The following is a 17,165-nucleotide window of genomic DNA, read 5'->3' as shown; positions in this document are numbered from 1 at the left end:
TTGTTGGGTGCTTGATTGGATTAAGGGGGGGTTTGGGGAATTTGCAGGCTGGGCCAACACCTTGAACTCTTCATCTTGTTCTTCAAACTGTTCCAGAACAATCTGTGCAATTTGCCTAACAATCAGGAAAAATGTAATTTCTATGAAGGGATGTACTTGGTCTGCAGCGATGTTTAGTGAGGTGGTAAGTGTCAAAATAATGTTCACCAGAATGCCAGGACCCAGGGTTTCCCAACAGAACATTGTCCAAACCATCACACTCAATCTTCTCATAGTGCTTCCTGGTGCCAGGTCAACAACTCACATGTATCTGGCCAGCCATGTGATGCACCAGAAAATGGGATTCATCAGACCAACCAACCTTCTTCAGTTCATGAAAAGTACAGTTCTGATGCAGATGGGTGGTCATTTCCAGAGGGTAGGACTGGACCACATGTCTGCTAGGGGTGTTACCAACCAGGATCCCATGGGTTCACTGTACCAGTCCATGCTCCCGAGCCTGATCTGACTAGTTCTGACACTCGAGTGCCCATTGTAGATACTTTTGTCGGCAGACAGAGATTGCCGTGGGAGTTCTGCAGCTACACAGTATCCTAAATGCAGCAGGACTTGATGCACTGTGTGGTGTGACACATTACTCCAAAACCGTCATAAAAATGATCTGTGATTTGTGCCACAGTAGCCCTTCTGTTAATTTGTATCAGACAGTGTGGCCTTCATTGACCTCTCACATTAATGAGTTTTAGACACCTAATATCATGTCTCCAGTTCATGTTTTTCATCTCTTTGAACTGCTATCTGTAGGTACTCATCATGGCTGACCATGATCACCTCTACAAGACTTGCCATTTAAGAAATGCTATGATCCAGTCGTCTGGCCATAATGATTTAGATCTTATCAAAGTCACTCAGGCCTTTACACCTGCCCAGATCTTTGACTACGAGTCCATAATGTCAGCTCGCCATCTGATATGAACCTGACCTTGAAATGCATCATTAATATGATAAAGATAGATAGATAGATAGATAGATAGATAGATAGATAGATAGATAGATATGAAAGGCACTATATAAGAGATAGATAGATGGAAACCATAATCGAAGGGTGACCAGATTGTAGACACTACCTAACCAGTTTGTTTTATAATTCTCATCCTGTCTGAAATGCTGGAAGGAAGAATGAACTGGTGAGAGATGAAAGCTAAGAGCAGCTCATTCCCCTAATTAATAGGTGACAGTGTTCCTCACAAGTAGTCCCAGTTTGGACACACACAGGACTGCATGAGAATTGGAGTGCAGAAGTGCAGCTCTGTAGGGGTCCTCGGGTGATGATAGAGGGCGCTGCTGGGAGAGGACCTCCTTGGTTTCAATATGACCCAGAAGTGCTTCCAACAAGGCATGACGTGACACCAGAAGTACTTCTGGGTCCAGCTTAAAAGGAAGCCGGCACCATACCTCATGGGAGTTAGAGTTGGGAGGCAGCGGGCGAAATTCACAGGAGGAGAGAGTAAAGAGAGATAGAGAAAGAGTGACATTTTACTCTGTATATGAGCTGTATTAATTGTTAAAGTTCAATAATTAGTTGTGTGGAATAAAAATCCTTTATGTGAAGCCAGAGTGTTGTTGGGGTTTGTGTATCTGGGAGCTTGGTGGCACCCCAACTGGTGACAATAGATGTTATTTTCTTACGTATTTATGTATTTATAAAACACAAGAAAATAATCACAGGCTTCTTGCCTGTTATCGAATTCAGCCGATGATGACATTTAACTCTTAACACGCTCATTGTCACAATTCTGTTAGAGAAATTACAAATAAACAGGAGCGTCATGTGTTTTGTTACAAGTATTCTTCCTCCGCTAGACAGATGACATCTTACTTTACTGAAACTGGACTGAAGGTGCAGGGGTCCACAATTTCAAGAGCTCTCCATTAAAAAGGCCTCTATGGGAGGGGAGCAAGAAAGAAGCCATTCCTTAAGAAGGTCCACATAAAAGCATATTTCGCATTTGCTACAAAGCAAGAGGAAGACCAATTAAGATGTGGCAGAGGGTTTTATGGTCAGATGAGACCAAATCAGAACTTTTTTGGCCAGACTTCAAAGAGGTTATGTGTGGCGTAAAATTAACATTGCCCATGTCTCAAGAAACCTATGGTGAAATTATGGTGGGGGCAGCAGCATGCTATGGGGATGTTATTCGTGTGCTGGAACTGGGAATCTTGTTAGAGTTGAAGGGACAATGGATGGACACAAATATCATGCAATATTGCAGGAGAATTTGTTCCAGTTTGCTATGATCCTACGACTCGGGAGAAGAGCAATCTTTCAACATGACAAGGACCCTCAGCATCAAGAGTGGAATTTGGGGGTGGCAAGTGGGGCGACCGCCTCAGGCCCTGCACCTAAGGGGCCCCGCTTTTCAGTGAATTTGTCAAGTTGTATTCCCCAGTATGTATGTATATATATATATATATATATGAGATGTTTCTAAGAGGAACCCTTTTCAAATCCCTCTTCAAGGCCAAATTCCGTACATGTTACGTCTTTGAAAAACATTCCATAGTCCACCTTCATCGTCAGAAAAGGGTCACCAGTATAATCCCTTCCTAAAATACATATAGCCCATTAGTTGCTGGGCTGGCTTCTGTTTTGATTTGGGATCAACTGATGGCTTGTTGCTTATGTCTGCTTCATGTCTGGAGAGCCCACCATCATTTCTTAGTCAGTTTGCTACAGTAGGCCTCATTGAAACAGTGCAGGAAGTGTCTGATATTGGGACATGCAGCAACGTTTGATTACTGCTGCCGCTGTTGACGCCATGAGTGGAAGAGATTGTGGTGCACTTTTTTAATAGATTACATTGTTATATTTTGATAATGTCCACGTGTTATCTTGCAAAAATGTAGCTAAATAATGTAATGAGAAAATCCGGTGTATGTTAACAATATTTTTATTAAATTTTCGTGCAGGTTTATGCAGTCCACACATACCGGTAACAGAGTTTGACATAACCGGCCCCACATGGGGTTGGTCAGCCTTAGGTCGCCTCTGCACAGCATAAGGCCAAAGTGACACTAGAATGGCTCAGAAACAGAAAGGCGAATGGCCAAGTAAAACCCTGACCGTCACACGATTGAGAACCTGTGCCTCTGTTTGAAAACTGCTGTCCAGAAGTGCCAGCCCACCGACCTAGAGGATCTCTAGAAATTCTGCCAGGAAGAATGAGGAAGAATGAGTCCTGAACAACACACAAAACTGGGATATACTTACATACTCGAAAAGAACGAAGGCTGCCACTGCAGCAAAAGGGGTCTCAACAAAGTATGAATGTGTAGGCCATGACTACTTACTTCATGCGAACATCCACTTTGGAGTTTTTTCTTCTTCAGTTAAATGCATGTAGAAAATGGTTTACGTTGAAGTCGGAATCAGTGTAAGAGTTCACATTCAAAATACCAACAAATCTTTTGTCACGCAGAAAATTAGGACGACTTTCAAGGAGACTGAACACTTTTGCACGCCACTGTCAATGATCCTCATATTATAGCCGGAAGGAGCTTTATGGACAACAACAGAAAAAACGCAACTGAAGGAACTCTCAGGAAAGGGCAGTTTAGAAGGACGAGCTCAGGTGCCTGGCCGCTGGTCTTCAGCATCGAGTTCACTCATCGGTCTCATTCAGGTGCACTTAACCTCGCCGGTGACCTCCAATAACCTGAGCGTTTCTGCTAAATCTCTCGCCGTCTGAAGTGTTTGCTCTGCTACGGGTGGGCCTGTTTCCAATTACCCTGCTGCTGCGCTTGGCCATGTGCCCTTCTCGTTCCAGTTCGGCCCTGTGGTACTCCCTTTGGTCTACTGCTCCTCTCTGTCCCATACTACTGTAGTTTTACTATCTGCCACGTTCAAAACATTTTAATGAACAGCTCTGAGAAGCACTTGGAATATCAACTCACCATGAAAGGCACTATATTAAATAGAAACAAGCTGAAGAGCATGCTTGCATGGTTACGGCGATGAAGATGGCAGGCCTTTATCTTGCTGCATCCTCATTTGCCAGCTAAAAGCGGGCCAAACCTCCCAATTGGCCAATTGACCCCCCATCACAGGGGAGGGCAGATGTTCCCTCAGAGGTAGAAATCAGCCGACTCCTGTTAGGGATCTTCGGTTCATAATGACAAACAGGCCGGCTCCATCAAAAGGGCCGCTTAACCTAAGTAGCAGAGCGCGGCCCTAATTGGCTGCGATTATCGAAATGAATGCGGTGACAGGGTAATTCTGAGGCACTAACTTGGCCGGCCGACTCCTTTGTCTTGTTCGTTGACTTCAACGGGGCACCTGTGGCTGGAGGACCATTCCAGAAGTAGCAAAGATGATCTGAGGCCTAGAAAAAAATAGCTCACCTGTTTCACTTTTTATTTATATACAATATTGAATTCCGATGGGGTCAATTTGTCTTTTTTTTACCCTGATCAACAGGTCAAGCTTCTTTAATGTCAAAGTGCAATGGCAAAGTGGCCTAAATTACGAGGGACGTTCAAAAAGTTTTCGCACTTTTATATTTTCATTGCAAAACGGCGAACGCGGGAGGAGGAGAAATTGATAATTCATCTCCACATGTGTGCTCAGTATGGGGATCAAGTTCTCTCTCGTAGAGTCGTCTACGAGTGGATTGAAATGTTCGAAAAATGGTTGCACTAGTGTGATGGACGCAGAGCGCTCCAAATGTCCAGCTACAGCCATGACCATGAGGAATGGAGAAAGAACCCTGGAACTGATTCGCAAAAACAGAAGAATAGCAGTTGAGGAGGTCCAAGAGAGCTGAATGTGATGTTTGGATCTGCCGGCTGTATGCCCAGATTCATGACAGCCTTAAATTCAGTCAATTGTGTGCCAGGTGGGTGTCTAAGCACCTTAGATGCATATTCCTGACACTTGGCCAATTATCGTGAAGACGGTGATCATTTTCTGCAGCAGATTGTCACTGGTGATGAAACGTGAGTTCACCATTTACGAGCCTGAAAGCAAGCGGCATCGCAGAGGAAGGTGACTATGTAGAAAAGTGATGTCATTTTGGTTTTGAAATTCTTAATAGAGTTAAAACTTTTTGAACATCCCTCGTAATTACAAGCATAAAACACAAAATAAATGATCGTGGAAAAAGCAAAATAAATGATCGCATAAGCATTCACCCCCTTCACATCATCTTTGGCAGCCATGACAGGCTCACTCTCTCTTTCATTGCTGCCATTATCTGTGTATCTCATTGTAAAACTGCTGAGGCTTTCTCAGGTGTCATGGAGATCATGAGTGAGGAGCCTTTATTAAGTCCAACCACAAATTCTCAGCTGCATTGAGATCTGGATTCTGACTCGACCACTTCATTGTCATTTTGAAGCCATTCCTGTGTGCCATTGGTGTCATTGTCTTGCTGGAAAATTGATATTCTCCCAATGTTCAGGTTTCTTGCACACCTTATTACCTTTTCTACCCCGTATTTCCCCCTCACAAGTCTTCCATGGCCTGGCTCAGAGAAGCATCCCTGCAGCCTGATGGAGACAAGAAGATGCCCAGCTAATTGAATATCCATTTAAATGGCAAGAGTATGGCATGGCTATAAATGTGCAAGAGTAGATTGTCTATTAAAACTGAAGAAGAGGAGTGAGAGAGACCACGAAGAGTCCTGGGAAAACTCTGAAGGTGTCACAAGCTACAATGGTTGGAGAGACTGGGCAGACAATCATTGTTGCTTGGGTGCTTCACCAGTCAGAGGTTTATGAGCGAGCATTGAGAAGAGAGAAGCACACATGGGACATCTCAGCAGAAGGCACATGGGAGACTCTGAAGTCACTTAGAAGATGGCTGCAGGTTCTGATGAGTCCAAAATTGAGCTTTTTGGCCATTAGACTGAAGGCCATGTTTGAACTCTTCACATTATCCAAAACACATCAACCCCGTCATGAAGTATGAGGGGCAGTCAAAAAGTTCCCGGAATTGTGATATAGTGGGAGAGTGAGAGATCAGATTATGCACACATCATTGTGGAGGGGAGCGCAACATGTCTGTTGACCGGTTACAACCAGTCTCTTACTTACTCTTAAGATTTTGAATTAACTGCAACTGATTAATGTCTTCCTTAGGTAGTCCAGGTAGGAGTGCATTACGGTAATCTAGTCAGTGCTGTGTCTGAAGAGCAAATGATGTTTGGAGCGACCAGGAGAAGAACGTGAAATCAAAACAGGTCAAAACAAGGAGATCACAAGAAAACAACGTGTCAAGGACAAAACAATGAGCAAGAGAGCAAAGGCATGGACATAAGCAAAAAGTCCATTTTCTTTTGCTGGTTTAGATTCTCATTGCTACATTTTGAACAAACTGCAGCTGGTTGATGTTTTTCTTTGGTAATCCTGTTAGGAGAGACTTACAGTAATCTAGTCGGCTAAAAACAAAAGCGTGAATTCATTTTTCAGCATCTTGCAATGTTATAAGAAGTCCAACGTTTGCAATATTTCTTAAGTAAAAAAATGCAAACCTAATAATATAGTTAATGTAGTCCATGACCCCACCTAGGCTGTTAAGAACCACCCTTGACTTTGACTGCCAAGTGGTCAAGTTTATTTCTAAGATCTTCACTATTTCCATTTTTCCCAATAACTAAGTTCTGGTTTTTTTTTTTCCTTATTTACTAACTTACTAACTAACATGTGTTTTGTGGGTGGTCCCCCAAGAGGCAGGGGCCACCAGCCAATCATCGCCAGTGGACTGCAGGACTGCAGGAAATTCTGCAGATCTTGCCAATTTCTGGGAACCTATGTTAAGGTCGCACCAGGATGCGATCAAGTTGACCAGGAGAGGAGACATATAAGGTGCTTTTCCACTGCATAGTACGGCACAGCACGGTTCAGTACAGCTCACCTTGGTTCGGCTCAGTTCGGCTCGGTTTGCGTTTCGACTGCAGTTTAGTACCGCTTTAGAGTGGGCGGGATTATTCACGTGTCGTTATAGTTGCGCCGCCTCTACTGTCGTGACACCGTGGAACTTTTACAACAACACGCAGACAACGACAACACTTTAGCTCGACGACGCGCAAGGGTAAGCATCTAAAAAAAGCACATCACTAGCTAACTTTTATCACTGTTGCAAAGCATAAAATGAACTTAACTGCCAGTGTAGTGTAACATTAAAATGCTGATTCTGTTTATTACAGATCTTCCACATTTTGCAAAAAAGTCACCGCAACAGACCATCTGTTTGGACATTTAACCATGCCTCAGAGTGGTGGGATGTGATTGTTCCCGGTTTTACAAACACTCAGTGGCTGGAGAACTTTCGAATGTCTGAAGAAACATTCATCCACTTATGCAACAAACTGCGTCCAGCGATAGAGAGACGGGACACAAACTTCCGTGTGTGTACCTTTAAAGAAAAGAATAGCCAGTGACGCAGTAATGACAATTTTCTCCGGCCAATCAGTGACCAGCAGAGTTTACACGTCACGTTTTGGTAACGGATCGGCGCGCCTGGAACCTCGGCTGAGGTGGTACTAAAAAAAGGACTAGGTACCAGGTACTGTTCCCAGTGGAAAACCCCCCAAAAGTGAGCTGAACTGAACCGTGTCGTGCCGTACTATGCAGTGGAAAAGCGCCATAAAACACGCAACAGACTGTAACCAGAAGACTGAGAGAATGAGAGAGAGAGAGAGAGAAAGAGAGAGAGAGAGGGAGAGATTGAGAGAGTGAAATGGAGAGAGAGATAAAGAGAGAGAGGGAGAGAGATGGAGAGAGAGATGGAGAGAGTGAGAGGTCGTCCAAACCAAACAGTACTCAGAAAATTCAATCAAAAACAAAAGTTTTAAGTCAGGAGCTGGGAAATGTGCAAGGTTTTTATTTGAAATCCATGAAACTAAGGTGATTGAGGTTCCATCACCCCAATCTTTATGCCATCCTAGAGAACATCTTAGAGTCTGGTGTTACACTTGACGTCTTTGAAGGTGACTATCTCTTTGTGTGGCTTATACGCCTTTACTCCTCCTTATGTGTCTAACACTCTCACTTCCTCTTTACTCACATCGCTGGACTGGGCACACTGACCTTACTGTTTTATTATACAGTAGATTTTATATCTCTCTATTATAAAATAAAATCTTGCGATGATGTGACTTCCGGCGACGAGGCGTGATCTTTTGAAGTGAGATCTTTTGAAAAGAGTCAGAGAGACACCTTTCACGTCCTGCGAAACGGACAAGTCACGTCATCCTTACAACCTTTGGAAGCAAGTCCCGTGATACACATGCAGAGCAGGCTACAGATAATGAAAGTAGGAAAATTCAAAAATCTCCAAAAAAAAATGAGAGTAAAGATGGCATTAGTGCAAACAAATGGAAAATATTACTTGGTGAAATAACGGAACAACAAAAGGAGATTGAATATTCCGGTGCTGTACAGGCTTTTAAACGTTTGAAGCGCTGCACAAAATGCAGATCACGTGACACGGCAGCAGCAGCAAGGTAAAAAGAGGTAAGAAGAGGAGGTAAAAAAACAACCGTTACTTGTTTCGCAAGGTGTCGCCGTTTAAGAGGGGTGGCCACGTCTCCTTGGTGTGCGTTCAGCATCCCTTTTCACAATGGCACGTAGCACTGGCGTGAGTTGGGGAGGGGTAGGCGAGCGAAGCAAGCAGGGGGCTAAGCCCCCTAGTATATAAAATATAAATGAACTGCATGATTTGGGATACATGACTTTTAAATCAAAACATTTGAGAATGCTCTCCGTGGCCACCACAAACCCCATTAGAAGAAACCTCACTGTAGAGCTGACAATGAAGCAGTTAACTCACATAAACCTGTAAGGTGGCGAGTGCATGCCTCTCTGAAGTAGCTCCTAATTAGAAAAAATGAACACCGCAGGGCAGAACAACATTGGAATTTGTTGACCACATACGATACAAACAAATCTGAGTCCAATGCACAAGCCATAAAGCAAAATGTGGAAAGGAAAGGTAAAGGAAAAACAAAAGCTTCAGCCAGTAGAATTGTGATTTTAAATATGACTTGTGAGAACCCAGGTCTGAACACCACCAGACTGAGGCCGCATCTTTATAAAAAGCACACACGTTTATTGTTTCACACAGTCCCACACAGCATACAGTGCTCCCAGCACTAATCACCCCAACTACGGGCCTTTCTCTCACTGTCCGTGGGTCGCCTTTCCTCTCTCCACGGGAGCTTCACCCTGCTCCCACTCCCGACTATTGCTATCCGATTGTAGGGAGGCGGCCCCTTTTCTTTCTACCCAGATGTGCTCCAGGTGCCTGATGACATCCTGGCTGGGTCTGTCCTCCAGCCTCCTGTGGCAAACCTTAAGCATTTTTGGTAAAATCAGAAGTGCTCACATTCTTACTAATTGATTTATTAACAAGTTACATAAATTCCTACTGTTAAAAACACTCCAAAATAAGGAAATTATTAATTCTGATTTAAAGAAACTAAATATACAACACTGCGGTGGGCTGGCACCCTGCCCGGGGTTTGTTTCCTGCCTTGCTCCCTGTGTTGGCTGGGATTGGCTCCAACAGACCCCCGTGACCCTGTAGTTAGGATATAGCGGGTTGGATAATGGATGGATGGAAGGATGGAAATATACAACAGGAAACTGGTCTTGGCAGTTTTGGTGCACCAATGTTCATCGAGCACTGAAACCAAGCTGTTAAGGCAGCACTGAGATTCAACCAAGCTGAATGGAGTGACCAGGGGCCTCATGTATAACGCCGTGCGTAGAACTCGCACTATAACATGGCGTAAGCACAAAAGCCGAAATGTGTTTATGCACAGAAAAATCCAGATGCAGGAATCTGTGCGTACTCCAACTTCCACGTTCTTCCGTTACATAAATCCCGATCAGCGTGAAAACTAACGCTCGTGCACGTGCTTTATGTAACGCCCCAAATCCTCCCAGAATTACGCCTATTTGAATATGCAAATCAATATAAATCACCCTTAAGCGCAGCCTTCTGTGAAAAGACAATGGGAAAAGCACGGGGAAAATATAAGAATTTCAGCGAATACCAAGTGGAGGCAAAGGAAAAACATACTATTTGTTCAAATAAACCGTGATATAATCAACAAAAGGAAGTTGATCGAGTGACATAGCGTGTTGGAGAAACTTGAAAGCTCACATTCACAAAATCGCACAGTGCCGGAAATAAAAAAGAAGTCACATATCAAAGTCGCCGTGAAAAGAAGAGTTGTCTGAGTGTCATATGAAAGTTTATTAGGGTACAGAGAAAAAAGGCACACGGTGGGGAAAAAGCACGAAATGTCAACTTCAATCTCGACATTTCCACTTTAATCATGTAGTTTATTTTGTCATTTAGTAGAACATTATAAACTTCATCTTAAAATCGTTTAATTAACCAGTTTCTCAAATCACATCGTAATTAAAGTAGCACGTTAAATGCTTTGTTTTGTATTTGATCTTCTACTCGTATGTGATCTATGTGTGTGAATCACTACTTGCTTCTTAAACTGGCTCTCTTCCTCCAACTGGACACAGAGTCCATTACATTCGTGATATTACAGCTCTCTGAATAACTAAAATACTGAGATGTATACGTGATATCATTTTCATGATGATAGGAGTTAAAGCACATTATTAAACGTGTTTCATGAGCCTCGTGTTCATGACAAGCATTTATCTTTTGTCGAAATGTGTCGCTGCGTTTTTAGCTGTGTTGTTATTTTCTCTTTCTGTTTTATATTCAATATATATATGCGCCCAAGAGTCCTTGCTTTTCTTTCCCCAAGTAACCGATCGCCATACAATCAGCTCTGTAATAGGCGTTAAGCCATCTGTAAGCTTAGCGCCGATTCTTCAAAACGTTTAAAGAACATTGAAATATCTTCGTAGTACATGTTTAATTATTCTATCCTTCACGACACTCCCAGTGAAGAATATAGATTATTTAAATGAAGTTAAAGTTTTATGTGTATAATTTAACAAACATATTTTGCTGCATTTCACCTTAAAAATGATATCGTCATCATATGTAAATACGCGCTTTATAAAGTGGCCCAGGTTGTGAGATATTATAACTGTAGTGCAAGTTTACAGTGGGGTGATTGTACTTATAAGTACAAACAGTTCTACAAGGAGCAATTGATTGGCTGCATTTAAAGTTCTTGGGATTAAACTGTTTTGAACCGCGAGGTCCGTACAGGAAAGGCTTTAAAACATTTTGCAGTGGCTGAGACAGCGTGTCCTTAAAGCTGTATACCGATAATTCTCTTTCCGATCAGCTGCTGCTGTGATTCACACTCAGATACAGTGATATAAATACTCCGAGTCGTGCAGTGAGAGAAATATGGAAAAAGATGATCCACTGTGGCAACTCCTAACGGGAGGAGCAGAAAGAAGAAGAAGAAGAAGAAGAAGAAGAAGAAGGAGTAGTGAGAGTAACAATGCTAAAGCAGTTATGGTATTTGGAATACTATGGCTGTTCCCTGGACCATTATATTGTTACGAGTTAATTACAATCCGATGCATTACACTAATAAACAATATGCGGTTAGTTTCTGTGTATTTATAAAGCCGCGTCATGAAAATAATGAGTAATCACACAAGAACAGTACCATTGCTTTGATGCTGGGTGCCGCCAGTTTGCAAAACCGAAGGAGAACTTATGCGACAAGGCATGAAGTACTGTGGAAAAGTGCGTGGCTTTACGCCAAGTGTAGGTTTTATACATTGCGATTTGAACGTGGAAAAGTTCTTACGCAACATTTCTGTGCGTACGCACTGTTTATACATGAGGCCCCAGGAGAGGAGACATTAAAACAGGCAAGAGATCATAAATTGAAAACTGTGAGTGAGAGAGATTGAGGGAGAGATAGTGAGAGAGAGTGAAAGAAAGTGAGAGAGAGAGGGAGTGAAAGAGAGTGAGAGAGAGAGATATAGTGAGAGACAGCATCCAAACCAAATCATACCCAAGAACCATAATCATAAACAAAAACCTTGAAGTCTAAAAGTTCAAAAAATAAAGCAAATTATCAAGGATTGTATTAGGATTCTATGATATCTGTGGTTCTGTAGCACCAATCTGTATACCACCATAGAGATGACGAGGTGGGTCTGCTCTCTGGGGCAACTACCTATGGGAAGCAGCTACCGTGGGGTTTAATGGCAGCAACTGGAAGTAAGCACAACAAACAATAAATCATTAGACATATAAAAATGAAAGACCTGTGTGTGTTTGTGTATGGCGAAGTCGGCTAAGCTCACGCTCAACCACTAGATGGTGCACGCATGCACTTTTACATTATTTTCAGCTCTTGCTTGCACCTCACTTCTCACTATGAAAGACCTGCGTGCAGCAAACACCACCGCACAACACAAGGGTTGCATTAATGACACAGATGAAGAGACACAACGTCAAATGAAGCAAACGCTGAGGCTCAACAACATGCAAGTGAAACACCTCAACAATGGAGGACAGGGCTTGAAGTCTTCACAAAAAACATTGTCTACCTGGAGCTTTTTTCTTGAGGCAAAGATTAAATACGGCAAAGATATGGTATTGTCGGTGTCTTTTTATGAAAGCCAGTGGGGCAGAAAGCACAGGCGGGCACACATCCTCTGCCCTGAGTAATTCTTAAGAGTTAGCTGATGCCACTCCAAGTTCATGGATATAGAAAGCTGCTAGGGAGTCTTCGGGTTGTTTTTTATCCCGAAGACCACACACAGCTAGTTTGGAAATAGTTAATAAATCATCGCAAGGGGAAAAAAATAATGAAACAAGGACTAGAATCATGACATGACCTCGACCCTACCACTCGGTCACTAAAAGCTCTTGTCAAGTTTATGAGGAAACTAAACAAGGAAGAAATTATGAAATAAGAACACTTGTCAGGACATAACTTTAATTCTACGGCATGGTATCTAAATGAGCCCATTGAGTTTATAAGAAAATTGGGCATGGAACCCTGAAAACAAGAAACTGAAATAACAAAAAGAATCTTAACAGCCTACAGTTATGTTTTAAATGATTTGGATGGCACAGATTTCTCTAATTCCTTTGCCTTTGTTTGTCCAAAATTGATTTGTTATTAATTTATTGTCCATGGTTGTGGATTTTTTTAAACGAAAATTCTGTCCATGTAGTTACCATTCAGGGAGACATGCCTAAGCCTTGACTTTGACCTTTGGTTTGCAGATTTGGATTTGCTATTTTTGTTTCCGTGACTTACAAGGTGTGATCAAAAAGTATGGTGAATGTTGATGCAGAGGACCATCCAAGAGCAAAGCCAAACAATTCAATGCAACTTCTGACAGGTCCACCCTAGAGCCGAGTTTGGGAGGAGTTTCAATTTCTTTGATACTGTCAGTCGTTTGTGAGCCACTGTTGAGTTCAAGTGTGTTTTTCAAGTTTGTCGTTACTAATGGATATCGAGCAACGTATTAACATGAAAATTTGTTTCAAATTGCAAAAAGCTCAGGAAACCCATCAGATGTTAAAATCGGTTTACGGTGACACTGCACCGACAATTAAGACTGTTTACAGCTGGTTTGATCGATTTCGTAATGGATCTGACTCGGTTGAGGACGAGAAAAGATCAGGATGTCCTTCAACATTAATTACTGAGGAAAATGTTGAAATAGTTTCATTCTTCGTCATGACAATGCTCCTTGTCACACATCCCTTCTAGTACGATCATTTCTGCCGAATAAAAATATTTTACCTTATTTGTCGGAACTGGCACCGTGCGACTTCCGGCTGTTCCCTAAATTGAAAATGACCATGAAAGGCAAACAATTGCAATCCACTAAGGATGTCCAGGCAGTCACGACAGCCCAACTAAAGACAATCTTGAAGGAAAACTTCCAGAACTGCTTTGCAAAGAGGCAGGAGTGTTGGGAGTAGTGCACTTATAGCGGAGGGGAGTTTTTTGAGGGTGACTAGTAGTTGTAAATCTTTTACTGCAATAAACGTTTCTTTTTTAAAATATTCACTACATTTTTTGATCACACCTTGTACCTGCTCATTTCCCGGTTATTTAGTTTATTCTCCAAACTCTGCCTCTCTATCAACTGTCGAAGAATGCCTATGAGATATATGATGGAAGGCCTATTGCCCCCTAGTGGTATTGATGCCATCAGGGAGGTTGACCCAGCTGGTGCCCTTTTCCAGGTAGGATTTGATTGAACCATGCACCTACATTGATGGATGGAAGGCAGTACCCCAGATGCCAACATGACCATCATTATCAAATTCTTACACATAAAGCCTGAAAGCCATGAGGATTGATTGAGATCATATATGTTAGGTGAAATGCCCAGTGGAGGCTGGGTGGTCTTGTGACCCCTGCAGATTTATTTTTTTTGTTTTTGTTTGTTTTGTTCTGTCCTCCTGGCCATCAGACCTTATTTTATTCTTTGTTACTTAGTATTGCCTAATCTTATTTTTACAGTTCTATTTTTTATAAGCTTTTCTTTCTTCATCTTTAGTACTAGGGTGTTGTACCGTGTTAGCCTTTATGAATGTAGAGAAAAGCCAAGCAAATTGACCCCTTTTATTGGCTAACTAAAAAGATTACACTATGCAAGCTTTAGAGGCAACTCAGGCCCCTTCTTCAGGCGAGATGTAATCTCTCTACATGATGAACTCTTTCTTCATCTTGTAAAGCACTTTGAGCTACGCCATTTGTATGAATATGTGCTATAGAAATAAATGTTGCTGTTGAACAGGGTGCTGTTAGTGCCAGGCAGAAAGGCAATGAATAGTGATGGGCGAGCATGCTATGTATTCGGCTCGAGCCTCGCTATGCTCGGAGCATGGCGCTACTCGAACGAGCACCACATGTGCTCGTGCTCCATGCTTGAGTCTCTGCCCCACACATTTCGTGGGTTGGAGACAGCCAATCAAGGGGCAGGTAAGTACTGCCCTCACCATAATGCCAGTAGCCATGTCAGGTGCTGGCATTACAGTGATTGGCTGGCCAGAACACGTCATCGGGTTCTATATATGCAGGCACTGTCATATAATGTTTTAGAGCGTCAGCTCACCTGCAGGCACTGGCATATAATGTTTTAGAGCGTCAGCTCACCTGCAGGCACTGGCATATAATGTTTTAGAGCGTCAGCTCACCTGCAGGCACTGGCATATAATATTTTAGAGCGTCATTTGTCCTGTAAAATTGATTTTTTTGGGGGGTTTTGGGCGTGTTTTTGTCAGTCTGTACAAGTGGCGTACAACTTGGACAAACTGGTTCCCAGCAGCGACTTGGGAGTACAAGATTCATCCAGACATGCAGTTCCCGGTCCATTTGGGTGGTGTTTCTGTCACTGTCTGACCTTTTCCAATGGACCAGGCACCCTCCCCTCTTCAGAGCAGGGGGTGCCTGGTTGTCTCCCATTGACTTACATTATACTCAGGTGCTCGGTAGAGCACACGAACATCGCGATGCATTCGGACTGAACACCCGAACACCCGAACAGTTTGGTGCTCGCTCATCACTAGCAATGAAAGCTCTGTGTGTAGAAGATCTCTGCAGACTTTTCCAGTCTAGTCTTGTCCAAAGTGCATTCTGTCAACAGATCCCTTAAGTGAAACATCAGCACCAGGCAACTTGATCCATACTTCATACCAATGACAGTGAAAAAGTGCTGTGCCCATATAGGTGCCCCAGAGCAAGGACAGCCATCCCCTTTTTATGGCCTACATAAAAAATGGACACAAAGCATCTAAACTACACTCCCTCTTCTCCTAAGCCCAGAATGCAGGTGTGTTCTTTTCTTCTTACACTCGTGCGGCAGTGAAGTGCAGCAGATGTCAACTAATTCCACAGATTATCCCTTGAGATCTTCCTTTCTACTGGTGACATTCAGCTTCAGCTGCCAGGTGTGTCTCCAAATGAAGATCTGCCCTGGTATTTCAGCATCTCTGCAGAGGAGCCTGATGCTTTAGGTGATGCCGTCTCAGGAAAAAGAAAGGTCTGGTGAGTGCGCAGGGGTGAGGCTCACTCCATTGACACTGTGCACCGTGATCAAATCTTATATGTAAAGAGCACCCTGACGCATCTGAAAGCTTAAAAGAATTTAACTATAAAGCTATGTGTGTGAGGTCCTTTGTCACACGACAACCAGGAGGAATAACTGTGAGTGTGAACAAGTGTACTAATGCCTTCTCTCCCACCCCTGCAGACCCACGAACATCAAGAAATGAAGCACTTCCCCTTCCAGCGCCAGACCACGCCCCCAAATGATGTCACTTCTGCCTCATCCCACCAACCCTCCTCTTCCTCTGCAACTCCTATAAAGCCTCACCATTTTTTGTGGTCGAGTATCACCATTAGAGCTAGGGAAGAGAAAAGAGAAGATACGATTAGCTGTGGCTCCCCCTTCTGTCCCGATACATTATTGCTTGCCTTGTTTGTACATGGAAAGTGATCCTCAGGTGCCCATGTGTGACAAGTGTTTCAGGATAAGAGCTCAGTAGCCATGGCACTGCATAAATGAGATTGTTTCCACATTTGCATCTTATAGGAAGGGAAAAGTTTGGGCAGTCTTTAAATGTTGTTTATAAAGTGACTTTCCTAGTCAACTTCATCCCATTCACTTTAAACATTGTCACACGCGTGCGATTAGGAGACAGTTTACAGGCTCAAATAAGTGCATTTGCCCGTTGGACCAGGGGTTGGCGCTGTCCTCTACCTCCTTCTCCTCTCTCTCTACAGAAGAACAGAAGGACCCTCAGCCAAACCATCACTTACACTCCCCAGACAGCATCACTTCCGGTTGCAGACCACCAGATCCCGCCTCCTCCTGATGTCACTTCCGGATGCAGAATGTCACGTATCCATGATGTCATTTCTGTCCGCCTACAATATACACCACCTCCTTTTTGTTATAATCAGTTCTGCTTTGGACTCCAGTCTGTAAAGATGTTATTCATTCATCTGACACCAACGCTATACGGGGGGAACCCCCAAACCTTTGACATTGTCTTTGTGTTTAATTCACAATATATTTTATAGATTGTTTCAACTTTCAATCAAGTGAGTAATGCCACATCACATAATAAATCATATTATGTGCGAAGTATAGCTCATGTTTAAAAACATGGTGTACACTGATACTTCCTCACAGATCCATCTTCCTGGATTCATGGACATTATTCT

Source organism: Polypterus senegalus, chromosome 1, assembly GCF_016835505.1.
Source record: "Polypterus senegalus isolate Bchr_013 chromosome 1, ASM1683550v1, whole genome shotgun sequence".
Classification (NCBI taxonomy): Eukaryota; Metazoa; Chordata; class Cladistia; order Polypteriformes; family Polypteridae; genus Polypterus; species Polypterus senegalus.
The sequence above is the reverse complement of the archived record's forward strand: the minus strand, read 5'-3'. Positions refer to the sequence as shown.